General features: G+C 34.0%; 2 long non-coding RNA genes across 2 annotated transcripts; both read right to left on the bottom strand.

The window, feature by feature from the left end:
* Nucleotides 1-331: 331 nt before the first annotated feature.
* Nucleotides 332-1,095, bottom strand: LOC116403697. The gene is made up of 2 exons (XR_004216513.1): nt 768-1,095; nt 332-672 (listed from the first exon to the last, which is right to left on the bottom strand). It is a non-coding gene; the product is annotated as an uncharacterized LOC116403697 (long non-coding RNA).
* Nucleotides 1,096-12,830: 11,735 nt separating this feature from the next.
* LOC116404116 lies at nt 12,831-14,267 on the bottom strand. Its single transcript, XR_004217038.1, has 3 exons — nt 14,218-14,267; nt 14,011-14,056; nt 12,831-13,246 (listed from the first exon to the last, which is right to left on the bottom strand). It is a non-coding gene; the product is annotated as an uncharacterized LOC116404116 (long non-coding RNA).
* Nucleotides 14,268-15,242: the final 975 nt, after the last annotated feature.

The following is a 15,242-nucleotide window of genomic DNA, read 5'->3' on the forward strand; positions in this document are numbered from 1 at the left end:
ACAAATCAGTTAAACATTCTCATCACGTAAACTCCTTATTTAACCTCAACCAGTCGTCTTACTCTAATTTAGCCCAAGGTCAGTAAAAAGCATATCATTACATCAGTTAACAAGCTAAACAATCATAACCTCCTCCTCAGTCACCAAGGGCACAACCACGACGTTTCTTCCGTTCACAAGCACACAACATAACAGTAGATATTATAAATTCAGTCTAGACAACAATCAATCTACTAATCAAATCCACACTTTATATAAGCAACATCTACGAGATTCAGTCGTTTCCACATCCTTATCCTTGTACACATACATAACAGACAGTCACAACATATACTCAACCACAGTCCACATCAACCCATGCACATATATGTATTAATTTCTCCCAGTCAAACACAGCAAACATTAAACTTTAAGTCAATGTCCAAACATACATCATAACAGTCATCTCTACTCAGTTCAAATAATATAATACGGTCCATACAGTCAATACATCTTAATTAGTCATTATATCTTAATTTTGTTGTTGAGTCCAGTAGAAAATCCCTTACCTCAAGGTTGCTCAATTTCTTAAACAAACTATATCCCACGAAAGATACGAAGTATTGGCGAGCCAAACTCCAAAATTCACAATTTCGGTTATGAACACGAGGGACCCAATGTCACTTCCAACACCTTCAAGAACAGTATTAACCAAACGTTTCATTTGATATTTTATCTTAACAATCCATCAAACAGAAACTATCAATTTTACTTATAAGAGAACTCACAACAAAAACGGCGGCAGCGACGATCGAACCTAACAACAAAGATCGTACAAACAGATTAGAGTGTACGTCGGTTGTGAATTGCGGCTGGAAGAAGAACACGCTGCTGGAAGAAGAGGAAACGCGCGCTGGAAGGAGACGTGCGCGCTGCCTCAAAATCGATCGACGATCTGACGCGGCGACCGGGCTTCACGAACGGAGAGGAAAGGAATGGGCGGCGGCTGGGCTTGGCTTCGACGGAGACAGAGGCGATTAGGACGGGGCACGGCGACGCAGATCTGGACGACAACTGCAAGGCGACGCGTACGGCTTGCTTCGCGAACAGAGATGGCGACGACGGTTGCAGCGGCGGCTGGGTATGGTAGAAAAGAAAGAGAAATGGAAGAAGAATAGGGCGGCGGCCGTGGATCGGAGAAGAAAAGAAGGAGGAGAGCGATGGTGGTCGTTGGAGGGTGCGGCTGGAGGTAGGGCACGGTGAAGGAGAAAAATAGAAAAGAAAATGAAGGGGAAAGAGGGGTTGCGCGCGGGAGGAAGAAGAAAGGAAAATTTTCTTCTTTTCTTTTATTTAAATTAAATAATAAAACTAAAATATAAATAAATATATAATATAATTATATTATCACATTTTCAAATCTTCTTTTTCCCCCTTCAACATATTTCTTCAAAAATAAATCTTGTACAAATTGAATAATTTTCTTAAAATAAATTACCTTCGAGTTTGGGGCGTTACAATACATTTGTCATCATATCTACTTCTACATATATTAGTAAACCATACTAAGTCCAGAGATCCAAACAGTCAACACATTTCAAAACTTTCAAAGAGTCCAGTAATAGAAACCCCTTACTTTAATGTTACTCAAATTTCTCAAACGAAGGAAACCTAATACTAAGAATATGGAACTCAATTACTTTCACAATACTTTCTTTCATTTAATTTCCTCAATGTAAATTCTAGCTTATCAAAGTATTGGCGAATCGAACTCCAACAAATCTACAATTTAGTTGTGAATCCAAAGAACTCAAACGCTAACTTCAAGAATCAATTAACAATTTAACTAATTATCCAAAACTACAACCCAAGGATAATTACAATGTAAAACCAACACACTCACCAATACAACTTACCAAAAAATCCCAAAAATTAGAGTAAAATGGGGGCAACAACTTCGAATAACTAGAATCGACGCGTGTAATAGATCAGATCTAATCAACAAACGAAAAACAAACTTCAGCTTACAACCCATGGCTGGAGGTGAAGAGCCGCGCGACGGCACTTCGACAGACGCGACGGCTCAGGTCTGCTCAACGACTGCTTCAACTAAGTAACAACGCGGTGAGATGATAGGTCAATCGGTAACGTTCCTCGTCACCTGAAGCATAATGTGGTGGCGCGAACGTCGAAGGAGCTACGCGCGAATGAATCACAGCTTGGCTGGAAAACAGAGGTGAGACGCGATGCCGAGAGTTCGAACTCACGACGAACGGTGTTTTGGCTTCAATGGAGACGAAAGCGATCGGTGACGGCGTGGTCGGCTGACGTCCAAGAGTAATATAAAATGGCTAAGGAGGCAGGCGGCGGTGGGCACGGGGAAGAGGAAGAGTGAAGGAGAAAGAGATGGGGTTGCACGTGAATCAATAAAGAATTGATATTTTAAATTAATAATAACATTAATTCATTATTATTTATATTATTATTATTTAACATTTAGTATTCGAAGATAGGAAGGTCTCCAACGGGTGGTGTCCCCAATTCGGTGGATTATAGATTCAGAGACGTCAACAAGAGTAAGTTCTATGTATCTTTTAATTTAAAAGCATATTTAGTTCTTTATTTTAGAACTTTGATTCTAAATATTGTCAATGTACTGGTATTTTGGAATTTTCAAATTAAAATTGATGAATGGTTTTGTAAAGTCTTTCACTGCCAAGAGCTTTTATCCCTTTAGGGCACACATACCAATTAAACTAATGCAAGACCTTTGACAGTAGTTAACGGTAGCATCTCACAAAGTGGAAGTGGTTGGCTTACCAACGAAAGATTTTCAATCATTTCTAGCAGTCCCTTTTCTGTTTGAGTATGACCTTCCATATTTTCTGCTATATTACTTATAGTTAATATCAAATGTGCATCTCTGCCATCTATGCTAATATCACTGCCTGACTGCTCTTGATGTTGAGGCGTTGTTCATTTTTGTTCCCTACACAGAAAAGAAAAAAAAATTATTGTTGTTTATTTATAATCTAAGCAATTTTAACAATATAAAGCAGTAACTAATGAATTAAACACTAACTGTTGAGTCTCTACAGTAGATTCTTGAAGAGTAATGGATTCTCATGGATGATCACATGTTTGTTATTTGATGGTCATCATTCTTGTCCAGATTGTGATGACTAGAATCATCACGAAGATCATCATACATGTTGTTAATATCATCAAACAATTGATTCTGATTCTAGTATAGAAAGAAAAATGGATAATAAAAAAAATAGTTACAAAATGATCGTGTATCCTTAAGCAAACAATCGTGTAGAATATCTAAACGGTTGTTTTACGAAGGGTGATCGATATTTCAAATGGGATATGCGATCGTTCATATGTGATATGCGATCGTGTAAAGATATATCAAACCTTTGTTCTGTCAGAAGTCGTGCTAAGAAGAGTTGAAAGCTTGTAATAAGATCCATCAAAGCTGAAAGATTTTACATCAACACGTTCCTGACACAGTAATGCAGTATCAATGAGCATCAAATTACGTGAGATACGTATTAGAAAATATCTAACTGCTCAGTTAATTTTTATGGACATCAAATCACCTTTTTTCAAGCTTAAGGAAGGAAATGTCAGCACTATATATGTCAGAGTTGTGCATTGCAATGGAAGTGCCAACACGAGGTGATACATGTGTGTCTTTCTGGATGTAAATGCCACTCCCGCTAGGACCAGCATAGTCTTAGGGAGAAAGCATGCTAGAATTGGAGTTGTGTCCTCAATTTCTTCAAGGACTTGAGCATTTCATCTTACACTAGAATGTCTCCTGTTCAGAGAGTTTATAGGATTTCTCAAGGCCATTTTGCATACTTAACAGCTCTTGACAACGGTAGAGAGTTTAAATCTACACTTTCAGGGGGTTCCAACTCCACCACTCGATGAGCCAAAGATAGAGACGAATCATTAATGATCAGTAAGCAACATGAAACCTTGTAATTTTGTCAGTAACGTAGTCCCTCCCATTACTAGCTCAACACTCAAACGGAGTCTCCTGTATAAAATATAAAATAATACACACAAATAGTGAATGAAATCTTTGACGTAACAAACACAAATTTTATGTATACTGCAATTTGACTAAATATTGAACAAGAAAGCCCAAGGGAATACACAAAAATCCAACGTTTTTAGGGGTCAATTTGAAAAATGGCACAAAAACTACTTTTTCTTTTCAATTTTAGCAAACAACATTTTTTGCACGTGCATGGTATTTTATAAAATACCAAAATATTCACCTTCTCCAACTATAATTATTTTGTTTTTACGTTATAATTAATTTATGTTATGTATTATCAACTTTTAATTAATTTTTACTTGAAATAGATACATCAACTCATATCATAACTTTTCTCTTAAAATCTCGGGACTCAACTAATTGATTCAACATTTTAATAACATTATTCAATCTTACTAATTTCAAAATAACCTAATTGAATTTGAATTTCAAAATAACCAAATTGAATTTCAAAAGTACAAAATTATTATTTTTTAGAATTTGAGAATCTCAACGATAGATTTTATATTAAAATAACCTTATCTCAAAATAATTTTAATGACTTGAATATCAAGATAATTAAATTATTATTTTAAAATTGGAAGAAAAACACAAAAAGCGCACACGGCCTACTCACGTACACACGCAACGCGCGCGTATACGCACACACACCCACACGCACACGCACAAACGCGCACATGTGGACACTACACCCACGCACACGTAGACACACACACCCACGCACACGTGGACACGGCATACGCAGTCGCGCACACGCACGCACACACGCACATATGCACAAAGAAGTGTAAATGAATTAAAGTTAAAAAATAAATACAATAATTATGTTTAGAAAGAGTTTTAAACCATGTTCATTTGACTTAATAACATTGATTAAATTATAATTTCTATCAATATTGGCTTAAAAGTGTCATTCGTGTAATTATTTCAATATAATGCGGTCTTATCCAATTTTACCAACAAAAAACAAATCGAATATGGATCAGTAGATCTACACTCTTTGTCATAAGAGACATAACAACGTTTTTAGGGGTCATTTTGAAAAATGACAAAACTACTTTTTCCTTTGAATTTTAGCAACTAGCATTTTTTGCACGTGCATGGTATTTTATAAAATACCAAAATATCAACATTCTTCAACTGTAATTATTTCGCTTCTACATTGTAATTAATTTATGTTATGCATTTATCAACTTTTAATTATCATTTACTTGAAATAGATACATCAACTCATATCATAATATTTTTCTTAATATCTCGAGACTCAACTAATTAATTCAACATATTAATAACTTTATTCAATCATACTAATTTCAAAATAACCTAATTAAATTTGAATTTCAAAAATAAAAATTGAATTTCAAAATAACAAAATTATTATTTTTCGGAATTTGAGAGTCTCAACGATAGATTTTGTATTAAAATAACCTTAATTGAATTTCAAAATTAAAAAATATCAACCTGTTCACTATCTTTATCTCAAAATAACATTAATGCCTTGAATATCATGATAATTAAATTATTATTTTAAAATTGGAAGAAACTCAACATTAAAAAATATTAACTTGTTCGCACACAAGCACAGAAGCACTGTGCACACACGTACACATGCACACTTACACACACTACACACAGACACCCACATAGACCCACAGACGCACGAACGCACGCACACACACATGCACACGCGCACGCATGCACACACACACCTATCCACACGCGCACAAGCACACACACATGCACAAACGCACACACGCGTAGACACATACGCACACACGTAAACACATACGCACACGTGCACAAACACGCACGCGCGAGCACACCCACACACCCAAGCACACACGCACGCACAAACACATACAAACATGCACACACCCACACACACATGCACACGACACTCGCACGAACGCACGCACATACACAAATGCACACCTACCTACACGCGCACACGTACACACGCACATGCATGCATAAAGATGTATAAATGAGTTAAAATTAAAAAACAACTACATTAATTGTGTTTAGAAGGACTTTTAAACAATGTTCATTTGACTTAATAACATTAAATGAACTATAATTTCTATCAATATTGGCTTAAAAGTGTCATTCGTGTAATTATTTCAATATAATGCGATTTTATCCAATTATATTAGCAACAAACAGGTCGAATATGAACCAGTAGATATACACTCTGTCATAAGAGATATAGCAACATTTTTATGGGTCATTTTGAAAAAAGGCAAAACTATTTTTTTTTAATTTTAGCAAATAACATTTTTTGCACGTGCATAATATTTTATAAAATACCAAAATATCCACATTCTCCAACTAAAATTATTTTGTTTCTATGTTGTAATTAATTTATATTATGCATTTATCAGCTTTTAATTATTTTTTACCTGAAAAAGATACATCAACTCATATCATACTTTTTTCTTAATATCTCGGGACTCAACTAATGGATTCAAGACTTTAACTTTATTTAATCTTACTAATTTCAAAATAACCTAATTGAATTTGAATTTCAAAATAACCAAATTGAATTTCAACATAACAAAATTATTATTTTTCAGAATTTGATAATCTCAACAATAGATTTTGTATCAAAATAACTTTAATTGAATTTCAAAATTTAAAAATATCAACTTATTCACTCTCTTTATCTCACAATAATATTAATGGCTTGAATATCAAGATAATTAAATTATTGTTTTAAAATTGGGAGAAACTCAACATTAAAAAATATCAACTTATTCACACACAATCACACGCGCACACACATACATACACTTGCACGCGCGTGCACCCATACACGCACACACACACGCGTGTACACACGCACACACACACAAACGTAGGCACACACACACAAACGCACACATGCACACGTACACCAAACTGCACGCACACAAATGCACATGCAAACACGCACACACCTACTCACGTACACATGTATGTGCGCATACACACACCCAAGCACATGTGGACATGCGCACACGCGGCGCACACACACACGCACACTGATGGTTCAATTTCATTGATAGTTCCTATTTTTGCTGACAGTTTATTTTTTGCCATCGATAGAGGATCTTCGGACAGACCTACGTGACGGTGTGTGTTGACAGCTTAATTTCGTTGGCAAAAGAAAAGTCGATGAGTTTTTGAAGATTTACTGACGATATTTGTCATCGAGAAAGGGTAAATTTCTTGTAGTGCATGTACATCAAACATATCAAATTTGTTAAGTGTACCAATGAAGTATAAGAAGTTTATTAGTGGTGTATCAAGCGTATCAAACTTATAAGTGAAGTCTTTAAGTGTATCAAACTAATCAAGTGTATCAAGGCCTCAGGGGTATCAAGTGTATCAAGAAGAATCAAGTGTAACGAGAAGTATTATGTGTATGAAGATGTTTCAGGTGTGTATCAAAAAGTATCGAGTGTATCAATGAATACCGAGTGCATGAATTATAACTATCAAATGTATCAAGTGTATCAGCAAGAAGTATCAAGTGTATCAAGGGGTATTAGGTGTATCAAACGTGTATAAGGTGTATCAAATGTACATCAATAACGAGGGCATTTGTGACATTTTACCTCTTGATGTGTGAGCTGGTCTTTGTTCTTGTCACTTTCTCAAATAATAAAGTATGTGTTCGATGGACTTAATTATTATAACTTATTTTGCCATTTTCGCAAGTGTCCCTTAATTGTAATACATGTATATGTGACATAATCTAATCAAACTAACTCATAAATGGACTTAATCGATCTCATGGACCACAAATTCTTCAATTACTTGCAAATTTGGTGAGTTCCTTCAAACGGTGGGCGGAGAGCTTAATTTTGAGAGAGAGGAAAAGTCGTGAAGAGTAATTGATAGAGAGGGGGAACGTCGCCAGAGAGCATTTGCGAAAGAGAAAGACAACGACGATGTGGGATGAAAACTCAATTTGTGTCACGAAAAATTTTGTATTTTTATTTTTAACGACACATTTTATTCCCTCATATCCCTTTTTCTTGATTTCAAGTGTCATTAAAACTTATATTTCTAAATAAATTTATTCGACGAAAGTGGCTAGATTGGTGGGTTCGACGGCGAAGGCTTGTTGTGGCAGCAACGACAACAGTGGTTGGAGTGTGGAATCGACGACGGCAAGTGGCAAAAAATTGGAAGGCAAGGGTTCTTCATAACGACTCGGTAGCCCACTTCGTTCGACGAGAATTTTTTTGCATTTTTGGTAGAGTGAGAAAAAAATTGCATTAAGACTTCATTCGACGACATCGTTTTTGCTTAAGAGAAAATTTGAGGTTTTTACTTTGTTGTAATTGCGTGAGAGAGGGAAATTATAAAATTTTGAAATTTGAGGTTTTTTCATTTGAAAATGTTTTTAATGACAAAAAAATTGTCGTTAATTAATGACGCAAAAATTGTGTTGAAATAAATTAAATTGTATCAATAGAATTGTTTTAAGAAATAATCCATATTTTTATTTTCAACAACACAATGTACCTCATCCCACCTCTTTTTTCTTTTATTTTCAACGACACAATGTCTTGATTAAAATCCATTTTTCTAGTAGTGACTGAAAAAAAAACTGGACAAAATCATAATATCTTTGATAATTAAATCACCAGTTGGTTTGAACATATATAATCTTGGATCTATTCTATTATGATATGACCATGGTACATCATGAACATACATTGACTAAAAAACTTAAATTGATGAGTGAATGTAATAAATTTAATATTAATTATATGATCAATACTTTACACATGTATATTGGTATATCAGTCAATAACAGTAGTAAGACAAATTATAAAATATAAGGGATAAAATTAAAGTCCTACACATGCATGTATGGTATACTATCTTGATAGCAAAAAGGAGATCAATATTCAGTAAAAATACATAACAGAAACTGGAGAGGAAAAAAGCTAAAATAGAATATGCCGGGGAAGGCTAGCTAGGAAATGCATACATAGCAGACAATATGGTTTGAAGGAGGGTGAGAAGAATGAGGAAAGTTGCAGCTAGCAATGATAACTTTCGCCTTGTTCCAATAACCTTATTTTGCCTTGCTCCTCTGTCTCTTGCAATGTACACATAAAGCTTTGGCGATTTTACCAAAGTGGAAAGCAGCTAAGGGGACGAAGGTATATTCGGAGAGAGATTGTTAAACAATTGTAAAAAGTAAGCCCAAGAAGAGAGGTCCAATAAAATTCAGCCACCTCTCACATAGTAATTGAAATAGTCTAGCAACTTCAACCATTTCCCTCACAGAGAAGAAGAAGACCATAGCCACTCGAGGCTTTTGCACAGACAAACACCAAGAAGATGGTGTCCGGTTCCGTATCTGTGCTAAGCGCGTCATTGTTGACGCCAGGCATCACACCTTGGAAAGGCTCTCTTTCATTATATATAGCCAAAGAACTTCCAAATTATTGAAAATAAATATTTTCAACAATTTTATATTCTCCTTTAATTTATATTCACTTTTGTTAGAAGTTATTTCTTCTTCATTTTTCTCACGAAAATCACATAATTTATTTATTGTTCTTGTAAATGTGTAATGATTATTTTATCATTTCATGTGAACAATATGATTTTGTTACCATTTACTCTCTTTGCTTTTTACTATTGAAATCTCCCTAACTATAAACTAATTGCACAATTTTGCTCCTAATATACGATCATGTAGCAACCTATAAGCCAAGAGTAAAAACAAGAATCAATTGAAGAGGGAATAAATTGATATATATCACCCTGGAAGATGAAATATACATGAAAGAGGGAATAAGTTGATACAAAAACTAATCACCATTCATCATATATGAACAAAATATGTAATGAAATGCTTGGAATGAAACATGATGAAATAATTTTCATTAGAATAAAATAAAGGGTAAGAAAATATATCCATACCTTCGGATGGTATTCAGAAACAATCATCATAGGCAAATTCTGGGTAACGACACCAAAAAACTGAACTACATTAGGGTGACGAATCTTTTCCAATAATGTCAACTCATGTTTGAATGCATTTCTAGAGGAAATTCAATAAAATAATTAAGAAACCTTGCAATATGTGAGAGATATACGAACTTCAAACAAATTTTACAAGTTTCAGCAAAAATTTTCAAACAACTTTTAAAGTTTAAGCAAAAAGTAACCGTAGGTAGGAAGGGGAGCAAAAGTGGGGTCTCGAATTAATTCTGCAAAATTAGTAGGCTTTCAAAATTTAGTTTCTAAAAGTAGAATTATTGGAGAAAAATAAATAATTGCATCATTCAAATTGAATCAAACATATAAGGATGTTATATTCTCCACAACGTATAATGGAGTATAAACATAAAATTTCTATATACAAAGCTATGTATCTCTACCCTTGACTTCTCTTTCTCTCTTTCTACCTTTTTTATCCATTCTTTCTCCCATTCACTCAATACACTTGCAAGAACCTTCATTTTTTTTGTATTTAAATTTTCTTGGCACCATCCTTTTTTTAATTATCAAGGCTTTGTCATTGTGTACCAGTATTGTGTCGTGCCTCCTTCACTTCTCATCATCATTTTCATGTCACATCTCTACCTTGTCAATTTTCGTTTTTCACTCAGCTTTCTTTCTTCTTTTGTCTTCACTACTTTCTTCGCTCCTTCTTCTTAAGCTCTAACTTTTGCTATTATCAATCAGTCTCAAATGACCATTGGAAAACCTATAGCCCACTGAGAGGCAGCCAATATAGTAATGCCTCTAATGATAAACTCCAATGAAATCAAAAGTTCTTTTTTAAGATTTGGAAAAATATATTAGATAAAGCATAATTAGTTGAAAAAGAACCTCAAAATTTTGTGTTAAACGACTACAATTTCATCGTATAATATGCCATATTGACATCATATTTTTCCTACAAAAACATATTAACTAAAATAAGCTCATAAACACGAAAATGCACTAAGTGTTGGTTAACATACACTACCTTAAAATATGACAAAGACTTTATTTCTCCCAACCAGACAGCATAATCAGGAGGTAGTTGGGAGCAAACAGAATTGACTTAATTTCCACTAGCAATATCCTATAAAAATTTCAAATTCTTGAAATATGGAAACCAATGGAAGTTTTAGGGGAATGAAGTATAACCTCTAAATACAGAAGGACGACATAAAGGGGAATGAAGACTCGAAAGAAGGACGACATTTTCGTAGAGAAGGACGACAACTTTGAGGGACAACGGACGACGATTTCAGAGTATTAGAGATGGCAGATGGCGGAAGTCTTAGGGATCTCGTACTCAGTGGATGGTGAACGACTGAAAGCGAAGGATCTAGTACGCATTTTCGGAGAGGGCGTGGTGAACGCGGACGGACGGACGGTGAACACGGCAGAAGTGAGAGATCCTCTGAGAGAACTTGGCATTTTCGAATGCGGTAGAGACAAGTCTAGGGCTTCGAAGGATTCAACCCAATATTTTCTTTTATATATATATATATATATATATATAAATATATAGTAATAACACTTGACGTTTTTAAAACGTCAAGAAAAACGATCTTACTTGACGTCTAAAAAACATCAAGATATTTAAAAAATAACTCTTCTCCGGCTTTTTATAAAAATTCTTGACGTTTTAAAACATAAAGAATTTTTAAGATATTTCTTGACGTTTTTAAAATCTCAAGTAAAAGTACATATTACTTGACGTTTGAAAATTTTGAAGAATGTTGAATATATAAACATTCTTGACGTTTTTCAAATTGAGTTAAAGTTACAAGGTTGAAGGCTAGAGGGAAGCCCGGAACAACCTAATCTAACAAAGCTTAAAGTTAAGAGTTGGTAGTAATTAACATCATATTGGTTACAAGATGAATGACGCCTAGACCAAACTCCGATCAAGTTACATATGTCTTCCCACAAGTTAACAATAAACCTTGATTTATCCTTAAAAATTCTATTGTTTCTTTCTATCCAAACAGTCCAAAGTAAGCCAGTTATGGAGGGAGGAATACACATTAGAGAGCTCAGTTATGGATGGAGGAATACACAACTTTTTCTCATGGTCATTTTCCTCGTGGGCATTCTCTTCATGTTTCTTCTTATTCCGACTAAAATACAAGCACAAATTATTCTTCGCCTTCGTATAGGTTTGTTTGAAGAAGATTAAAAAAGTCCTTAATTTATCTCGACACTTCCAAAACCATAATATAATACCCGTGCTACATAAATCCCTCTTTCCAAATAGTCGAACATGAATTATCCATGCATATCTTGGAATAAACAAGAGAAACCCTAACTAAACCCAAATAGAAAATACGCTGCAATCTAAAATATACTTAAAGAAACAAAAAGAAGTTTTAATGCTGTGGGTTTTTTACCGATCTTCTTCAACAACAAAATAACTCAACGCCACAGTTCAATTTTTCCTTCCACGAATTGGGCTTTTAAAGAGTTTTCACCACGAATTTATCTTTTTTGGTTCGACAAGTAACAACATGTGAATCCCCAAATGCAAGGTTTTATTAAAAATTTAAAATATAATTTTTTTAAAAAAATTATAATACCTAAAAATATATTTTTTATATAGTTATAACCTAATTTTCTGTCATTGCATACTTGAGAGAAATATATTTTTCAATTAGCATAATAACCTTTATATAGTAAATTAAATTTGTAGAATGAGAAAAGACCTTAGATCCAAAAAAGTTATTTATTTATTATTGGAGTGAATTGTCTAATTAATGTAGTTAATGGATGGTTTTGTAACCATAAAAAAATAATGAAAATAATTTTCTAAAAGAATGAATGAAAATTTGGAAAGTTAAAAGGTTTTAGGAATTAAAAAAAAGGGTGTAACATTATAAAAGACTACCAAATATACTGTAAGAGACATGCATTAAAGGAGCTGAGGCATGCATACTACCAAATATACTATAAATAAACCAGAATTCTTTTTTAAGAAATTAAACAACTAATTAAATATAAAGAAGAAAGATTAGAAAATGAATGATCAAACAAACTATGACTCATTTATTTTTGACAGGTTCGGCCAGTATCACCTGACAATTCATTTTCACCAAGAGAATAAACATGAGTAGCCTTGGAATCAAGTTCCTCCGATAAAAGCCACGGAGTTGATGGGTTAGAGACAGAACCAGAATTTGAGTTCAACGATGTGGATGGAAAATTCTGAAACTAGGAGCAACAGGAAGTTAAGACAACGAATTATTTTCAATATAGAAAGGCTAATTGTAAGAAGTTGTTAATGAAATGTCCAAATGCATTATGGTAATATTGGGTGCAGAATGTTTGGAAGTTTTATCCGTGTGCTGTGAAGCACCACAGAGTTGAAGCATATGAAACCAGTGTTTATCTGACAAAAAATAGTGTCATGATCATTGCCTTTCCATTCCATAAATTTATGGATAGCAGAAGAAAGAGAACTCTCAACACTTGAATCACCATATAGCACTCTACATCCAGGTGGTGCCTTGATTTTTGAAGATTTAGTTAAAAGCAGTGATAAAATTGGTACAGAAATTACAGTGCATTTCTCGATATGCAACAACATTAAGAGCAACTTAAAGACAACAATCATCAAGAAATCTAGTATTTAAAATGTACAAAGAGCAGTAGTAAACATATGTATTTTATGGCTGACTTTATCCATAATAAATGTTGGATTAAATCATCAAAATAAAACACAAACAGATAATTATCGAGTTTTTCAATGGAGGATAGAGAGGAAGACATGCATGCACAACTACTAGATCTATATGGTGCCAGACTGCCAGTAAAAATTTAAAGACACACATGACAACATTATTTTGGATGAAGTTCTAATATTGCAACCATGGAGGAAAAATTAGCAAATCTTAAATAGATGTAGTAGTCCAATGATAAAAGTTTGTCTCAAGATAATATTTCAGTAACTGCAGATGCATTGTGCTGAACCTAACCTCTTGTGTTTCACGGTAATAAACAAGGACAATGTGTTCAAAGGTCCTGAACAAAAAGCAGAAGCAAGTCATAAATTATATAAGTAGAACACGATATACTTCCACTGTTTAATTTCATTTTTCTTTGCTTGTGGCATGATGGGGATAGACCCCACTGAAACAACTGGTAGCAAGAAATTTAACAATTTTCTTTCAACCATAACATACTTATCTAGGAGCCAATAACATCGGCGAACAAAGGTTGGGCTATCTAGTCCATGGGCATAGTATACATGTATCCTTTCTACATTACCAACCTGCCGAAGAGAAAGAAAAGATTATCAAAGCACACCTTTTCTTGGTTATTAAGGCTGTAAAAGAATGAAAATTACCATAAATCTAAACACAGTTAATATTAGACCATTGAACAACCTATAGATTCAAAAGGAAAGACTCAAACCACCAATAGACTGGTTAATCATTTAAAATGATCTCCAACAACATGATACGCAGTATATCGTGCTAGATCCATAATTACCACATGTGGACTCCTATGGTAATTTCATTGATGATACGCAGCTAGTAGGCAAGATTATGAAATGAAGACAGTATGTGAGAAGATTGAAAAGATCCACATGATAAAATTATAGGGATTTGAATTTATATCTTAAGAACACCAGAGTCAAATGCTTAAGCTGATTAACTGTGTTAAATTTAACTCTATAATATATTTTAAATCTGAACAGTTATTAAACAACTACATTTTGAATAAGCTTTAGAGAATATTAGCAAAAGCAGTAGAAATTACTTCAAATTTGTAGAGAGAACATATAAATTATAATCTAGAGAAAGAGCATCTGAATTATATTCTACAGAAACACGAGCCCATAGCATGTCTACTGAGTAGCAATGACAGTGAAAAAGGGAATAGTAAGTAACTAATCTCATAAACCCCTTTCTCACATCTAACCAAGTTCTTTCATAACATGCAAAAGCATCAAAATATTTAAGAAAACTTCCAATATTGCATTTGGAACTCATTGATTGACTTCAACGTTTAAGAGTCATAAAAGACACAGCTTACTTTCTCACCTGTCACCACTAAGCCTACGGCAACATCTTTTTATAAGATATTCAGCTAATCTTTAGATTGTTTACCGAATAATCGTCTATTGTTTTGTAATTGATCCCACCAAGCGCTTGCGCCACCTTAAAGTTTGAGAGCAACTAATCGAACCTTCTTGTGTTTGGGT

This window comes from Cucumis sativus, chromosome 5, assembly GCF_000004075.3.
Source record: "Cucumis sativus cultivar 9930 chromosome 5, Cucumber_9930_V3, whole genome shotgun sequence".
Classification (NCBI taxonomy): domain Eukaryota; kingdom Viridiplantae; phylum Streptophyta; class Magnoliopsida; order Cucurbitales; family Cucurbitaceae; genus Cucumis; species Cucumis sativus.